Consider the following 18,459-nt stretch of genomic DNA (forward strand, 5'->3'; position numbering starts at 1 on the left):
CCGCTCTTACTTTTTTTTTTTTTTCTTTCTGGTTGGATGAGGTAACTTGGCCTAAAGGCTTAAGGAAATCTGTGTAATATCTAGTGGAGTCCCTTGCTTCAGTTTATTAGATGTCAGGATTTCCTGCATAAACTCTCCTGGCCTCTAACGTAGAACTCACATATGAAGTCCTGTCTGATTTCAGCTTTTCTGTATGTCAACAGGATGTGGTTTTATTTGCTTGCTTGTTTTTGATTCAAATATTAAAGTGTTAGCTTTACAAAAGAACTTTACAAAATGCAGAGACACAAATAAAAAAGAAGTAAAATAGCTCACTGTCCTTCCACCTAAAGGTAGCAGCTGCTAACATTTTAATTAACCTCTGATTCCCTTCCTGCCAGAGTCCAGCCCCAGTGGATCCAGGGTAATTCGAAGCGGGGACAGAGTCAGCGATTGATTTAGAGAGAGATAAGGAAAGAATGTTGTAGATAAGAAAATAGAGGAGAGAGAGAGGTCTGTTCACGGAGGCCACAGGTGCCCCCCCACCCCGGTCTCCCGAGGGAGTGAAGACGCAGAACGTCTTCCTGTTCAGGTCTTAGAAACCCAGGCAGATAAGTGAACACAGAGAGCCTTCATGCCCAGAGATCAGCCTGAAAAAAAGAGTAAGTGAGAGAAAACAAAACAAAACAAAACAAAACACAGGGTGACCAAGCTTCTTCTGTGAGCGAGACCCGTTATTTTATTTTTAAAAGGGACTTTTAGACCTTAATTTGTAAAGGTCATACAGAGTCAGCCCAAACATTCCAGCAGTTTTGCCCTTATCGAAACCAGGATTTTTTTTCTGTATACCTTTTCCATAAACGATGTTGTGTACATTATCTTCTGGCCTTGGAGTCCTGTGAACATTTTATGACCCTCTTTTGATAAAGGCTGCTCAACCAGAAAACTTATTTTCCCTTGAAGTGCTTTTTCTCTATATTTCTAATCTTCCTTAGCCTCAGAAAGTATCAAACAGAATTACATTTTCATGAAGCAAAGGTGCAGCAAGTCACAAAGAAAGAACCAGTTAGCTCAAAGTTCTGATGTGGTTAGTTTCAAGGCTACACTTGTTTCTCTTACATTGCAACTATGTTAACTAATGCACTCCCAGGTGCACAGTGGATGAGGGATATGGGAACTTGGCAGCAAGCACTGGCTCAACAGTGAAATCTTACACCAGCACTATTCTAATAGCTTTTAACTCTTTGAAAGGCTCTATGTTTTAGGCTTCCCATGCCTCTCACAGTTGGGGGGCTGTAAACAATTACATGCGTAGTTGTAAAAGTCCGGGGAAACCTGTCAGGCCAGTCAGAGAGCCATCAGAGGGGTTTGAGCTGAGACACTCCTTTTATATGCAGGAGACTATTAACTGGAGCTCTAAGTTAACCTTTTCCAGAGAAAATTGGTCTGGGATAGCCCCCTGTTAATGTCAGGAGAGTTGGTGAAAGGCACAAAATGATAAGACAGACAAGATTCTGGTTTTGGGGTAGATGCTTGAGAAGTTCCAGCAGGGTCGGGGGTAGGGGGGGTGGCCCACAAGGCCTGATCCCGCCTTTGCATGTCAGGCCCCTTCCTCATGACCTTTGCCATGGGCGGGGTTCCCCATGCTGGCTCCCGGCATCTCCCCCTTTTTTATTTCTTAAAACAGCCAGATGTAGTTCAATCGGGAGCTTCTGAATGCTCCGTCGAATAATCCTGACAATACAGGGAAGAATAATTATGAGAAGCAAGATTAGAGCACCCACAGCAACATAGCTAAAGACAGCAGACAGAATGTTTTTTCCAGAAATGAAATTAGAAAAGGTGTGGAAAAAGTCATTAGCTGCTCCTGCGGCAGTAAAGTCTAATCGGGAGTGTTCCATGGTGGTTATCTGATTATGAAGTTTCCCTAAATCTAAACTAACGCTGGAACTATTCCATACCCTTGAAACGTGGTTTCTAATTTTTTCCCAGTTATAACCCATCTCATTCACTTTTAGGGGTGTTACCCAAATCCACCGGTAGTTGGCATGACAGGACAGTGTCAACTTCACTTTTAATGCCTGTAATTCAGTCCCAATATGTGTTCCTGCTTCTTCCAGGGCATCTACCTTCATCTCTAGCTTCCTATCTATAACTTCTTGTGTGGCCAACATTAAAGAAACATTTTTGGACATAGTATCAACATATTGAGCAGTATGTACTTGTTGAGTCAATGATATTGCTGCCACAGTAACAGAAGCGATTGCAGCTATTAAAGCTGATATTCCTAAGATAAGTAAGCCCACAAACCATCATGATCGCATTAAATCTTGCAGTTGTTGCAGACCATGGTTATCATACCAATAAGTGGTTACAGTTACAGGCACCATAAGATAGGGTGGACGTTTTAATGCCACAAAAAAAGCAAACATTATATTGAGGAGTTAAGCAAGATGAAAGCATGCATTGTTCACAAGACACTACATTAGGTACACCTGAATAATTCATTCGTATATTAAGTTTTCTGGAGTCATTAGTGAAAAGAAAAACATAAGGAGAGGGTAGGCAAGCTAAAATAGAGTAAATAGAATTATTTTCTGGCTGGGTTAAAGTAATAGGGGCAGTAGCAGCAAGGGCTCTCCAAATTTCTGGCTGCCAGAAGGTTTTACCCTTAGCCGTATAAGACAGCATAGGGGAAACAAATTGATTATGATGCCGTCTAGTGGCAGTTAATGGACAAGGCACTGAATATTCTTTCCAATTGTCCAATCTATTGATAAAGTCATCGTTGGTCATTGGGTCCTGACCTGGGTTTGAGTTGCTCCAGTCCTGAATTGTATAATTTCCTCCTCCAGGTATTCTGTAATCACTTCTCGAATTATAAGTACAAGATTTCCAAGTCGGATACCCTAAACGATCATCTATAGTTTTCCATATGACATCCGAGGGAGCAACACTGTCACAATTTGGATATTCTGGTGGAGCTTTGAGAAATAAGGATTCATAGGGGTCAAGGACCCCAGGCATATGAGCTTGTAATATCCAGACTGACTGATCCCCTTTAAATGCAAATTTTGAGGTTGGGGAGTCTGTCAGAACTGCCTTTTTAGAGGCTCCAACACATCCTTTCTTGGTAATAAAGTTTCATGTATGACCAGAAGGAAAATTAAAGCAAACAGGAAAATCATCCGTTAGTCCCCTAAAGGTATAATTGAAATTAATAGGGTATTGGTCTTTTATATAGGAAGTATAAGATCCTCCCAGAAGGTGAGGTTGGTCTGTCTTAACCCTTATAGGGTCACTACTCCACGTGACTATATGAAAAGTTGGAGGATCAGGGAAATATGCCCAATAATTTTCTGGAGTGGGGGAGGAGATGCCTACCTGGCAAGATAGTAGGGCAAGCACAGCAGTAAACACTTTCTCAGGGGAGGTTGAAGATCCCTGTAAAGAAGCTATCCTCTGTGCTTGGTGACAGAGCGTTTTAATCTGTCCCCAGGTGGGTATGGAGGCTCGTTGAGTCGCCTGAGTAGGACGACCTGGCATCTTTTTGCGGGGTGGGGGATCAGGGGGAGCAATATCCCATATGTGAAGTTGTGACATCTGTCTTGTGGGCAGATCCGTTCCTTGCCCATCTGGGATCTCCGATGTCAGTCGTCCGGAGGTCAGCAGTGCTTCCCGGGCTGGCAGAGAGAGTGGAGGTAGAGGAGGCCTCTTCCTTCTTTTGGGTCATGGCAGTGGGGGAATCCGGTATCCAGGGAGCTGTGACATGGCGAATCAATCTGTCTGGAACCCAAATCGGAGAATCTGTGTCCTGTGGAAAAATACAAGCATATCCTCGGCCACTGGTTAACAATGGGTCGGGACCTTTCCATTGTCCGGAGAGGAGGTCCCTCCATTTCACCAATGGCTTTGCATTTAATTGCTCCGGGCACCAATGATGAAGCATTGCAGTGGTTCCGGATGAATCCACATTTAAATTATTTATTACAAAAAGAGCATGTTGTAAAATCTGATGGGGGGAACTATACTTAAATTCCTCTTCCTTTAATTTTTGAATTTGGATTTTTAATGTTTGATGTGCTCTTTCCACAATGGCTTGTCCCTGCAAATTATAAGGGATGCCAGTGTTATGTTTAATTTGAAACTTTGTACAAAATTCCTGGAAAGATTTAGAAGTGTAAGCAGGGGCATTATCAGTTTTTAAAGCTTTTGGCAAGCCCAAATATGAAAAACAAGAAAGAGATGTTGTATGACATCTTTAAAAGCTTCACCTGTGCGAGCAGTTGCAATAATAACCTGAGAAAAGGTATCTACAGTTACATGAACAAAAGCTAATTTTCCAAATGAGGAGATGTGCCAGAGCGCATTAGGTTTGAGATCTCGAGGGTTAACTCCCATAGGCAGGCTATTAATAGTAGCAGGGAAGTGTAAGCAGGAAAGAACAATCTCTGGAGCAGACTCTCGAGGGATTTGAAACTGATATCTTCAAGCAGTGGCATTTTGATGATGAAGTGAGTGAGAGGCTCGGGCCTCTTCAAAAACAGAAGCCACTGTAGTCCGGGTTAGTGAATCTGCCAAATCATTTAGAGCATTTAAAGGGCCAGGCAGTCCTGAATGAGCCCGAATGTGGCCGATAAAAAATACTTTATTCCTTTTCCAAATTTGTTGCTGTAATTTTGTTAACAAGTGAAAGATAGTAGTTTTGTTCTCTGGCAGAACCGCAGTCTCAATGTGTGGAAACAGTCTGACCACATACTGAGAGTCAGAGTAGAGGCTAAATTCCTCATCTGCGAACATAAAAAAAGCCTCTATAACAGCTGTGATTTCAGCCCTTTGAGCTGAAGTTTCCTGTGTTTCTAAAACTTTATGATGATTTCTTGTAACTATGGAGGATTTCCCATTTGCTGACCCATTAGTAAAAGCTATCTGAGCATCTGGAATAGGGAACTGTTTACATCTAACAGGAAAAATAACTGGATGCTTGGACATAAAATTCAACAAAACATGCGAGGGTAAATGATGCAAAATTTGACCACAATAATTTCCTATAGCAATCTGCCAATCTTCATCAAACATTAGAAGAGCATCAAGTTGTTCCTTATTATATGGAATTACAATTTCTGATGGCTCTTTACCAAATAATTCAATGCTCCGCTTTCTTCCTTTTAATATCAACGTACCTATCAAGCCTGGATAAGAAGCCACTACTTTTTTAGCTTGAGCGGGAAGATGGATCCATTCTACGGGGCCGCTTTGCCATAACACTCCCGTAGGTGCAGTTGGGGTAGCTAGGCAGAGGAATTGCCAGTTTGCTGTTAAATAAATTTTTTTTACTTAGCTATCAGAGAAAGCTTTTTCTACTTTGCCTAGGGCCTTCTGAGCCTCAGCAGTTAATTGCCTTTTTGAAGTTGGATCGGGATCCCAGCACAAAATGTTAAAAAGAGGCTTCAATTCAGCAGTGGTTAATTTTAAATAGGGCCTAATCCAATTGATATCACCTAAAAGTTTTTGATAGTCATTTAAAGTAACAAGATGATCTTTTCTCAATTGTAGTGAGGCATGAGTCACTGTTTCTGAATTTATAACCCTTCCCAAGTAGGTTATGGGCAGATTAATTTGAATTTTCTCCGGGGCAATTTTTAAGCCTCTAGCTGACAATGCCTGGGTTAAATTATGGAGAACAGTTTGCAAATGAGCTCTGTCAGGATGAGCTATTAAAATATCATTCATATAGTGAATCATATATACTTGTTCATATTTAGCCCTAATATCCTCCAAAGCGGCACTGACAAATTTTTGACATAGGGTAGGGCTATTTTTCATTCCCTGAGGTAACACTTTCCATTGAAACCTTAAATAAGGCTGTTTAAGATTTTCTGCTGGAAAACTAAAGGCAAATCGCTTTTTATCCTCAGCACTTAAGGGAATGGTGAAAAAACAATCTTGTAAATCAATTACAATTATATTATATCCCTCTGGAACGGCTACTGGGGAAGGGAACCCAGGTTGTAAGGCCCCCATGTCCTCCACGGTGGCATTAATTGCTCTCAAATCCTGTAAAAGCTGCCATTTACCAGATTTTTTCTTAATGACAAAAATAGGAGTGTTCCAGGGGCTATTGGAGGGCTCAATATGTCCCAATTGTAGTTGTTCAAAGGTTAACACTTTAGCTGCCAGTAATTTTTCTTTAGGGAGAGGCCATTGTTCCACCCACACTGGTTCCTGAGATTTCCACATAATGGGGTCAGCAGCAAAAACAATGGCCTCCATTATAAATTTGGATACCCCAATCCAGTAGGTAGCTGTGGAGGAGTTGGGCAAATTGGCTCAATTATTCCTGTCTGTTGTTTACCTAATCCTTTTGATGGATCATAGCCCATCTGGAGCATTTCAGAGGTCACTTTATCATCAGGGCTAAAAAGTAACACTCCCATTTGAGACAGCATGTCCCTCCCCCACAGGGTAAAGGGGAGTGAAGGAACTATATATGGCTGAAAAGTTCCACAAATATCCTCAAATTGCCAATCTAAAATTTTTGCACTTTTAGCTACTGCGGGGGCTCTTCCTAATCCCACCAACTCATTTTCAGTAGTATGTGTGGGCCAGGAGCTGGGCCAGTCTTTTCCTGAAATACAAGAAACATCTGCTCCTGTGTCTAATAACCCCACAATAGACTTGCCACTGACCAGAATAGTTTTCAAAGGGCGTTTCTGAGTAATTTCTGTTATCCAAAAAACCATATCACTAGACCCAAATCCTTTCTCCTGCCTTTCACTTTGAGTAGCTGTGTGCCCTATGGCAGTGTGGGAAGGCAAAAGTGAAATTTGAGCTATTCTTTGTCCCCGATGAATTTGTATAGTTTTAGTTGGGGGTGAAATCATTATCTGAATTTCTCCTGTATAATCTGAGTCAATCACTCCAGGGATAATTGTGAGACCTTGCATAGCTAAGGAACTTCTGCCTAATATAATTCCCACCAAGCCTGTCGGTAATGGGCCTTTAACCTCCGCAGGAGTTTTTATAGTGGGGCTATCTGGTGTTAATATTGTTGAGGTGGTGGAACTGAGGTCCAGTCCTGCACTGCCTGGGGTTGCTCTGATGAGTTCTGCGATGGGACGAAGGGTATGAATGGGTTCAGTGTCGTTGCCCCAATCATTGTCGGGCCCTGGGGCTGGCCCCTCAATTCGTTTCTTGACTGCTGGTCAGGGCCCAAAAATGCTCCGTTTCTACGGAATTGTGACCTGCATTCTTTTGCCCAATGATATCCTTTTTGACAACGAGGGCAAAGAGACCTAGGGATATTAGCAGATAAGGGCGGGGCAGGAGAATTTTGCGGAGCGGACACAGCCAGGGGTGTGGGAGGGGGCAGAATTCGGCTGAGAAGAACCAGCTGCTTTATGGGGGCAAGCGCGCATAAAGTGCCCCTCCTGTCCTCGAGAGAAGCAGCCCTTGGATAAACCAATATTCTGGCCTGGACTACTGGAACGACTCTTTGAAGGGTTATTCCTGTTTGTAAAAAAGGATTGTACTGCCTGTTGATAAGAATTCCCTTTTATCGCTGCAGCTATGGCAACACCCTCCAGCGCTGATGGTACTACATCTGCACATTGCCTGATATAATCTATTAGTTCCCCAGATTTTTTTTATAGGACGTAAAATAGCCTGGCAGGTGGAGCTAGCATTTTCAAATGCCAGTTGTTTTATCAATATTCCATCTGCCTCGTAATTAGAAATTACTCTGCGGACAGCCTCTGAAAGCCGTGAGACAAAGTCCTCATATGGCTCCTCTGGTTTTTGTTTGATATTTGAGAGAGAAGAGGTTGATTCTTCCCCTTCAGGTAATGATCACCAGGCCGCAATGGCACAGGCAGTTACTTGTTGCAGAGTAAATTTGTCTAATTTCATCTGGTCTTTAAGTATTATGTATTCATCAGTCCCTGTCAGCATACTTTTTACAATATATGTTGGGTCATATCTCTGGTTATTATCGGCTTGTTTTGGGGCAAGATCATCAAATTCAGCTCTCCAAAGTACATATTGCCCTCCAGATAGACAAGTTTAGTGACGGTTTTCCAGTCATAGGGTGACATCCATCTGCCTGCTAAGGCTTCTACCAGCTGTATAGTGTACGGGGCTCTAGGCCCATACGAAGCACATGCCTGTTTTAATTCTTTCACCATTTTCATTGGAATGGGTTCCCATTCGATAGCCCTTCCACTACCGTAGTCGTCAAATACAGGAAAATAAGCTTCAAGGTGGGGATCAAATTCATCTTCGGGGCTAGAAAGGACCCTTCTCCAGGGAGTTTCTAGTGGAGCTCTTTTACCCTTATAAGGGGTGGGGGGTGGGGCAAGGGAGGGCCGGGATGTCCCATATCTTTGCCCTCATACTCCGAAGATCTTTTAACTGTCTGATGTTTAAATCTTACGGATGTTTTAACTGGGGATGTCTCCCTTAAGCTCCTAGGGGCATATGGCCTGATAGGAGACATTTCTCCTAAACTCCTGGGAGCAAATGGCCTGACTGGGGAAGGTTCTCTTGAGCTCCTCGGAGCAAATGGTCTGATTGGAGATGTTTCTCTTAAACTCCTTGGAGCATCTCTGTTTAATAAAGGCCAATCCTCATCAGAATGATATTGAGTTATTTTTTCTTCCAAATCTTCCTCATCTGAAAACTGATCTTTTTTCTCATCCCTATCTTTTACCTTTTCCTGGGCAGTCATTGCAGCTAGCATTTCATTTAACTGCCAATAGCTAGGTTTAGCCTCTTTTTCCTCATCTTCCTCTTTAACAGATACCTTTCTTTCCTCACTTTCGTCTTTAAAATGTACTTTTTCAGATTCAGGGGCAGGGTCTAAAGTGTCTCTAATTATATTCCATAAGGCAAAGGCGTCAGTAGACACCTTTTCTGAGCCATGTTCGGCATGATAAGTTTTTAGCTGTTTTCCTACTCTCTCCCAGGTATCTAAGTTAACAGTGCCTTCTTCTGGAAACCAAGGACATTGCTCTTGTACGAATGTGAAAAAAGATTGAATATTGGCTTTCTTAACTTTAATTCCTCTTTTATTTAACAAATGCAAGATTACTCCTATAAAAAGCTGTCTTTCTTTTGATTCACTGTTACCCATGTCAGAAAATTAAGTTTTGTAAAGAGGGTTTGGTTTCAACTTTTGTAAGAGGGGTTTCTTTTCAACACTTAGAAAGCAGGTTTCTTTCAACCTTTAGAAACTGGGTTTCTCTTCAACCCTTTAACACTTCCCACTCCTACTCACCCTGCCTATCCTGTACAGGGGGGTCTGCAGCACCCTAAGTGAGGTCCTATCCATCCCGAAAACTCAACACTGGGGGAGTAACAGAAATTACTCTGGGAGGAGCAACAGAAAGTGCTCCGCGGGGAGCAATAGAAATTGCTCCGAGATACCTACCTTTGAATAGCCTGTTCCGGGCGCCACTTGCCGGGGTCCAGCCCTGGTGGATCCAGGGTAATTCGAAGCAGGGACAGAGTCAGCGATTGATTTAGAGAGAGATAAGGAAAGAATGTTGTAGATAAGAAAATAGAGGAGAGAGAGAGGTCTGTTCACGGAGGCCACAGGTGCCCTCCCGGTCTCCCGAGGGAGGGAAGATGCAGAACGTCTTCCCGTTCAGGTCTTAGAAACCTGGGCAGATAAGTGAACACAGAGAGCCTCTATGCTCAAAGAGATCAGCCTGAAAAAAAGAGTAAGTGAGAGGAAACAAAACAAAACAAAACAAAACAAAGCACAGGGTGACCAAGCTTCTTCTGTGAGCGAGACCTGTTATTTTATTTTTAAAAGGGACTTTTAGACCTTAATTTGTAAAGGTCATACAGAGTCAGCCCAAACATTCCAGCAGTTTTGCCCTTATCAAAACCAGGATTTTCTTCTGTATACCTTTTCCATAAACGATGTTGTGTACACTATCTTCTGGCCTTGGAGTCCTGTGAACATTTTATGACCCTCTTTCGATAAAGGCTGCTCAACCAGAAAACTTATTTTCCCCTGAAGTGTTTTTTTCTCTATATTTCTAATCTACATTAGCCTCAGAAAGTATCATACAGAATTACATTTTCATGAAGCAAAGGTGCAGCAAGTCACAAAGAAAGAACCAATTAGCTCAAAGGTCTGATGTGGTTAGTTTCAAGGCTACACTTGTTTCTCTTACATTGCAACTATGTTAACTAACGCACTCCCAGGTGCACAGTGGATGAGGGATATGGGAACTTGGCAGCAAGCACTGGCTCAACAGTGAAATCAGCACTATTCTAATAGCTTTTAACTCTTTGAAAGGCTCTATGTTTTAGGCCTCTCACAGTTGGGGGGCTGTAAACAATCACATGCGTAGTTTGTAAAAGTCCGGGGAAACCTGTCAGGCCAGTCAGAGAGCCATCAGAGGGGTTTGAGCTGAGACACTCCTTTTATATGCAGGAGACTATTAACTGGAGCTCTAAGTTAACCTTTTCCAGAGAAAGTTGGTCGGGGATAGCCCTCTATTAATGTCAGGAGAGTTGGTGAAAGGCACAAAATGATAAGACAGACAAGATTCTGGTTTTGGGGTAGATGCTCGAGAAGTTCCGGCGGGGGAGGGTGGGGGTGGCGGGGGGCGGCCCACGAGGCCTGATCCCACCTTTGCATGTCAGGCCCCTTCCTCATGACCTTTGCCATGGGCGGGGTTCCCCATGCTGGCTCCCGGCACCTTCCTAGGCACGGACACACTTACCTGTATTAAATGTGGTAAGACTTACATTCTTCTCTAATTATTGCCTTTTATCCCCAAATTTTTAAAAAGAAATTTCAAAATCCATAGAAATTCGGAGAAAACTAACATCCATTCTGACTTCATCACCACCTAACTTCATCAAATTGAATGTTTTGTCATGTCTGTGTCAGATTTTTTTATGGGAGGGGTGGGAGGAGAATAAAATGTTCCGTTGGTATTCCTTCGGTGTGTTTCCCTAACAGCCTTCACTCCTCGTCCTGCTCCCTCCATCCTTAGAGGCACTTTGGTGGGTTTCTTCCAGCCCATATGCTTGTGCTTTTACTGCTGCACTTTCGTGTGGATATTCACATTTGTTGGTGTTGTTTAGTCACTAAGTCATGTCTGACTCTTTGCAACTGCATGGACTATAGCCTGCCAGGCTCTGTCCATGGGATTTCCCAGGCAAGACTATTGGAGTGAGTAGCCATTAAGGGATGTTCCTGAGCCAGGGATGGAACCTGCCTCTCTTATGTCTCCTGCATTGGCAGGCAGATTCTTTACCACTAGTGCCACCTGGGAAGCCTGGATATTCACACACTTATCACTTTATCTATAGGTGAGATAGAAAATGCTATGTGTGTTTCTATTTTAATGTAATTAAATCTGTCATTCTTTTCCTTTAGGATTTCTGCCTTGGTTGATGTATCTAGGACAATCTTTGTTGCATCAAGTCTGTGTGACTTTTAATCTATAACTTTTTTTTACTATATTACAGTGGTCAAACAACTCCATTTAGAAAAATTATTTCCAGAAGATATGCCTTTTCCATGGTCTAAAAAAAACCAAATGGGCATTTACAAGATATTTGATTTTCTAACTTGACTTTATCATACTTCAGCAACCTCTTCCTATCTAGAAGTCCTAGATATAGCTCGAGTTTCCTTTTGCAAGGTTGAGTGAAAAGTTGAGAGCAGCGTTTTCATATTATAGACATAGGCCTTCTATAAATGGACAGTACTCTTCCCAAAGGGCGATGGGCAGTTCCTATTGGCTGCATGCAGTAAGTTATTCCACCATTTGTATTAATATCTTTCGATGTCAAGGTCTTGGTAGAACTACCACCAACTGCCGAACTGTTAATTTCTACCCGTTGCCCTCCGCAGCTCCGCTCACCTTCTGAGCCGTTATGGTCTTCATCAGTCTCTACGCGTGAGCTTCAGGTACTGGATCTGCGTGGGTCCAAGGCGTCCACACCCACTTGCGAGGGCCTGGTGGAGGCTTGGCCTAAGTCCTGCAGCCTTGGGCCATGAAACTGGGTGGTTGGTCAGCGAGATCCGGGCTCTGGGCGGCCGCCGCCATTAGGTTGCAGAGGTGAGGGTGAGGGTCAGGTTTTCTGTGGCTTCCAGTGGGTGGTGGTGGTGAGAACTCTGGGGCCCCGCAAGACACAGCCCAACCTGTCCGACTGAGTGCGCCTCAAGTTCATCTACCCACAGGGGCCCCCAGTTCACCCACCCACAGGAGGTCCCGGCCTGGGGGCCCCTAATACACCTGCCCACCAGAGGCCAGAGGACCTGGAGGGTGCCGGGGTGAAAGCCGCCATCTGCTTCTCACCGCGCCCCCTGCCGGAACTGTATGTAATATTCTTGAAATGCAAAGATTATAGACATGTAGAAGCCATCCATAATTGCCTGATAGTAAAGAAGAGGTGAGGTGGATGGAAAGGAGATATGACTGTAAAAGGCAACTCGAGGGATCCTTGTGATAGAAGTGGTGTGTATTGATTGAATGTCAGCCATACCGCAATTTAAAAATTGGTGGAGAAAGGATGAACATTCAATACATGGGGTTCAGATATGATTATTAATATCCAAAGGGAAAATATTAGAAAATGTCAATCCATTAAAGAATAAATTCCAGGTGGATTAAAGTCTGCTTATGAAAAGTAAATCTTAAAGCATTTAGAAAAAGAATATACAGAATATCTGTATGATCTCTGGGTGATGTTTGTGTCTTTAAGATACAAAAGGCATAAGGTTACAAAGGAAAATATTTGTAAATTCAAGCAGGTTAAGCAAATACCCTTGTATCATGCAAATGTATACTGTGGGGACGTGCTCTGGTAGTCCAGTGATTAAGGCACCGTGCTTCACTGCAGGGGTTGGAGTTTGATCCCTCACGGGGGAACTAGGATCCTGTATGCATGCCCTGTGGTGTCAGCAAAAAGAAAAAAAAAAAAAGAAAAGCATAGAGTGGGAGAAAATCTTAATAATAAATATAACCAATAAGGAATTAGTGTATGACATATTGAAATACAATAAAACAAAAGCAAAATGAACTAATAGAAGAATGGGAAGAGGATATGAACAGGAAATTCACAGAAGGGGAACCTGCATAGTCTAAAACATAAAAATATTAACCTCACTAACAAAAATGCAAAAAATACAAAGATATTTCATATTCTTCAGAGTGGGACATTTTTTAGTTTAAAAATGCCAAATATTGGCCTTGATGTGTAAAAACAAGAACTTTTCTGCACTACTAAAGGGAATGAAAATTGGTATTCCACCTTAAAATGACAGTTTGTCATTATCTGGTACTGGTGAAGCTCTCGATGTCCGCAACAGAGCAGTCTCACTAGAGTACGTATCCCAGAAAATGAGTGCAAATGTACCCTTTGTTGTAGTTGTTCAGTCACTCAGTTGAGTCCGACTCTTTGCAACTCCACGGACTGTGGCCTACCAGGCTTCTCTGTCCATGGATTTCCCAGTCTAGAATGCTGGAGTGGGTTGCCATTTCCTTTGGGGATCTTCCTGACCCAGAGATTGAACCATGTCTCCTGCATTACAAATGGATTCTTTAACACTGAGCCTCCAAGGAAGCCTGGAATTGCAGTACCGTAGGTGACAGTATAAGATTGCTCATTGCAGAACCAACATAAATCTTCGTAGGCTTTTAAGAAAATTGATCAATAAAAAAGTAAAAAGAATTGATGAATCAGGCTATATTTGTAAATTGGATTACTCTGGAATCATAAGAGTGATTGGGTTAGAATTGCATCTATCAACATGGATATTTTCAGAAACATAGTGTTGAGACAAAAAAATCAAGCTGTGAAAGGTTAGACAAACTATGATACCATTTACTTGTTACTTCTCACCAAGGGGAGGGAGGCAGGGGAATAGGATTGAGGAGGTTTGGCAGGGAGCTTCCACCATATTTGTAATGACACATTTCTTAAATCCAAAGAAAACTTTTAAGAAATGATGAAGTTTACTGGTGTGTACAAGAGTTTACATTGTCCTCCTGACCTTTTTTGGATCTAAAATATTTCACAGTAAAGTAATTGTAGGGACCCCAAAACAGGTCTGTCCTAAATATTGCTACTGTATTTAGAGTCACCATTCCTGGAGTAGTACCTTTTTTTTTTTTTTTTAAGTATTTATGCAGTATTATTTAGTCTGTTTTGTCCATATCTTGACTTATATTTTAAAATTAACTTTTGGGCCCAAGAATCTCCAAATTTTTTATTGCTCCCTGAGCTTGTCTAATTCAAATACATATTTGAAGGTAGGGAAGATTCTATACTAAATATAAGAAAAAAAATTAAATGAGAGTGTAGTGTGCTCTGAGGTATTTACAGGAAAACAAGTGTGTGGTGGAGATGATCTATGTTCTCAGCTTAGCTCCTGATACAAGGTCAGGCCTGTGATATACCCTCTCTTTCCGTGATTCTGATAAGAAACAGGGGCAGTAACATTTTTTTTCTCTGAACAAAAATTAGGTTACTTCAGAGGAAAGGAATCAAGATCATTAATAATTCTCTCATCCCTGCTCCCTATCTTTTAGGCAGGCCCAGGCCTTACGTACCCACTCTCATATTGAGATATTTCACTGTAACTTGGGAAGTACTCTGAGATTATTATGAAGGAAATCTACTTTCCCTGGAAAGTTTATCAGGTCTCCTTATCCTTGAACAGCCTTGAAAGTGAAAGGTGCTCAGTTGTATCCAATTCTTTGCAACTCCATGGACTGTATAGTCCATGGAATTCTGCAGGCCCAACCCAGGAATCAAACCCAGGTCTCCCGAATTGAACAGCCTTAGAGACTCATAGAAAGTAAAGTCACTTAGTCGTGTCTGACTCTTTGCAACCCCATGGATTGTAGCCTACCACGCTCCTCCGTCCATGGGATTTTCCAGGCAAGAGTACTGGAGTGGGTTGCCCTTTCCTTCTCCAGAGGATCTTCCTCCCCCAGGGATCGAACCCAGGTCTCCCGCGTTGTAAGCAGACGCTTCACCGTCTGAGCCACCAGGGAAGTCCTATTAAATCTTCATAAGTATTGAGCTTTTGTGGTCAGCTTTTCTTGGGAGAGGTATGCGGAGGGGGGTTACATAAAAGCCAAGGCGAAAGCTATTCCAAAGCTTGAGAAACCTTTTCAGTGCCTTCTCTTTCTATCGGTATGCGCCTTTAAATTCATGATTTAGGAGAGGGCATGAGCATGGCTATTTTGCTCATGTATTTCTTTGTGGATAAAGTTATTTCAGAATTTGATTGCATGTAAATCCACACTCAGTTCTTTTGCACCGTGGACCATACACCAGCCAGAAAGTCGCTTTCACTTGCAGAAATTTGCAATTTGATATTCTAGTCAAGTGCCAGCCATGAGACAGGTTTAAGTTAACTACTATTTTAAAAGATTAATATATTTATTTTCTTCAAAACATATGCTTCTCTGTTTTTAAGACGCTAGTATTTGAGTCAATATATCAGCAAGTGAATGCAATAAATTATAAACTCTAGGGAAAAATTACTAGTATTCTCATGTGGAATCAATATGTTTTTTATATATTTATAAAATTTATGGCTTCAAAAATCTTCAATTTCAGGGTATTGTGAATGTTGTAATAGATAGAAAATATATAATTATGAAATGATGTTCTTGAATTTTCATATACTACTGATAATCATTAGCTCTTGCAAATAATAATTAGAATGAAATTAAAAACTTGTAAGTCATATTTCTGCAGCTCAGTTGCTTTGAGCCAAAATAGTTATTTCCACAATAAGCTGGCAGGTTCCTGCTTGGAGAATTGACTTCAGTGTCCTTAGCTTTAAAATAACTTGTGTTTCATTTCATGCATGCTTCGTAAAGTGGCCATTCATTTTTGTGCTAAATAGTAAACAAAGCATGCCACATCAGTAGAGGCTAGTCAGCGGATTCAATGTGTGTTAGGTTGGACAAAGCGAAGTAGGACGTGAAAAATGTCTGCCAGGTGCTTGGGTTAAAAAACCCTTACTACTGACTTATTAAGGGAACTGAGTATCCTTATATCCACATCGTAGTACATGATAAGTGAAAGTGAAAGTGAAGTTGCTCAGTCGTGTCCGACTCTGCGACCTCATGGACTGTAACTATCAGGCTCCTCGTCCATGGGATTTTCCAGGCAAGAGTGCTGGAGTGGAATGCCATTTCCTTTTCCAGGGGATCTTCCCGACCCAGGAATCGAACCAGGTCTCCTGCATTGCAGGCAGACGCTTTGCCATCTGAGCCACCAGGGAACATGATAGGTTCATCATAAAAAGTCACTGGAGAAGGAATGTGTCCAAAATGGTACTTTATATTTTGAAAATTCATGAAATAAAATGCTCTTCTTTTTCATATCACTTCGCTGCAGTTGTAGTGGAACTTTTAGTAGAGATATATTTACATTTTAGGTTTAGATTTTCAGGCCCAACACTCAAGATGCAAGTTAGTGCCTCACAGTTAGGATACAGCAGATGGCATTGGGGTACAGACCCCACCAGTGGTTATGAGACATAACCATAGCTGCCCGTCAGCAAATGTATGTTTTCCTTTTAGTGTTAAGTTTTTCAATGTTAGTTTTGTTTTTCATTTAAATCATTAAAATGAAACGATTACTTAAAATGCATCTGAAAATTTTTTTCTGAAGTTCTAGCACACTTTTTTGGGGGGCTTCCCTGGTGGCTTAGATGGTAAAGCGTCTGTTTGCACTGCAGGAGACCTGGTTTCGATCCCTGGTTTGGGAAGATCCCCTGGAGAAGGAAATGGCAGCCCACTCCAGTATTCTTCCCTGAAAAATCCCGCGGAGCCTGGTAGGTTACCATCCATGGGGTTGCAAAGAGTCAGACACGACTGAGCGACTTCGCTTTCACTTTCAACACACTTAAAAAAAAAAAATCATTCTTTTTAAGCTTCCAGTTTTTGTGTTCCTGTATTTAGATTAACTCAAATACAGTCTTAAACCATGTTTTTGTAATTTGCCTGCCTTTTGAAATTAGAATCAAAAGCTTATTTTAGGGTTATAAGTCAGCATGATACAAGAAGATTTTGGTCATCACTTAGCTAATCTGTTAGTTGCTTTCGTCAGTTGGGGCCTTTCCAAATAAAAAACAGAGTACTTCAAATTACCCTTTCACTTTTTCTGTAATTTATTTTCTTCCTTTATCCACACATAATAAGCACAGTGAAATAAGTCATGTAAATAGATGACCTTGTCCACTGGCAAGGCTGTTGTTTCCCAGGAGCATAGAGCTGTATCATTTTGACCAAGAGAGCGAGTTCTCCACCCTCATAAATTTCCCCTGCCAGACTCCCAGTTTGGTGCTTCTGGAATGTTTAAAATTTAATGTAGCCTGGCTGGGAGTTTAATAAATTTTAATTTATACCTTTGATGAGTCACAAAGATGGAACTATACAGTGTTAGAAAATACTAAGCCTGGGTCAGCCTATTGTGATAATACAGAAAGATGTTCTCAGTGAACAGTCAAGAGAACTGTATACCTGGATACTTGTTTCTATAGCTCTCATGTAAGCTTATCATTAAACTTGCCACATCAATTTGGAGCTCTATCTTTGTATCTTAAAACGGGTGGATTCATGTCACTGTATGGCAAAAACCAATACAGTATTATAAAGTAAAATAAAGTAAAAATAAAAAGTTAAAAAAAAACTAATTTGCATTCATTTCTGTATCACTAGCACTCAGCCCTGTGCCTAATACGTATATTGTACTCAAATGGTTTTGATTAAATGAATGATTGCATAACTCAAAATAAAATATACCCTAATTCACTTTAAAAATTGGAACAGACATTAATACTCAGGAGTGCCCCACTAGTTTAATTTGTTGCTAGTTTAATTTGAGCTAGTTCAATTTGTTGCCTGCATATACCTCAAGGACAACTAAATCTTATCATTGTTGAATTCTGCTATTTGGACCTTAAATTGGTGATTTTCAACCAGTATGAGGTCTGTAACTCTAATGTTATGGATTTAGTTTTATAACATTCATCTTCATAATGTATAAGGGAATGAATGCATGTATAAATTTTTGATATAAATATTTGTATATATTTATATTTTATATACTATATATTATATATTCACATTGTATATGTATATATGCTTTATATATTTTATATTTACATTTTTATTTATATAAATATTTATACATATATTCAAGTATAATAAATTAAATAAAATTTTTTTCAAATAAAAAGAGGAAACTAATTGGATACCTAGTCTGTATTTCAGTCAAGAAATGTGACTATCATTTAGGTCCTGCTTTTGGAGGCAGCCGTAATGCTGTTCATTTCACTCTAAAAAGTCTTTCCTTCCCTATATTTTCTAACTCCCATTAGGGATTGTACCTGCCAGAAAATAGTTATGAAGAGACTAGGGTATAAATTGCAATTGGAACAGAAAGTAAGGCAAGGATAGTTTGAGATGGAGATGGAGAAGGGTG

The 18,459-nt window shown here is 41.1% G+C and overlaps 1 long non-coding RNA gene across 1 annotated transcript; it reads right to left on the minus strand.

Annotated features, from left to right (window-relative positions):
• Positions 1-692: 692 nt before the first annotated feature.
• On the minus strand, positions 693-9,991 carry LOC121817083 (uncharacterized). Its single transcript, XR_006056822.2, has 2 exons — positions 9,407-9,991; positions 693-3,793 (listed from the first exon to the last, which is right to left on the minus strand). It is a non-coding gene; the product is annotated as an uncharacterized LOC121817083 (long non-coding RNA).
• Positions 9,992-18,459: the final 8,468 nt, after the last annotated feature.

The sequence above is a fragment of the Ovis aries genome, chromosome 18, assembly GCF_016772045.2.
Source record: "Ovis aries strain OAR_USU_Benz2616 breed Rambouillet chromosome 18, ARS-UI_Ramb_v3.0, whole genome shotgun sequence".
Lineage (NCBI taxonomy): Eukaryota > Metazoa > Chordata > Mammalia > Artiodactyla > Bovidae > Ovis > Ovis aries.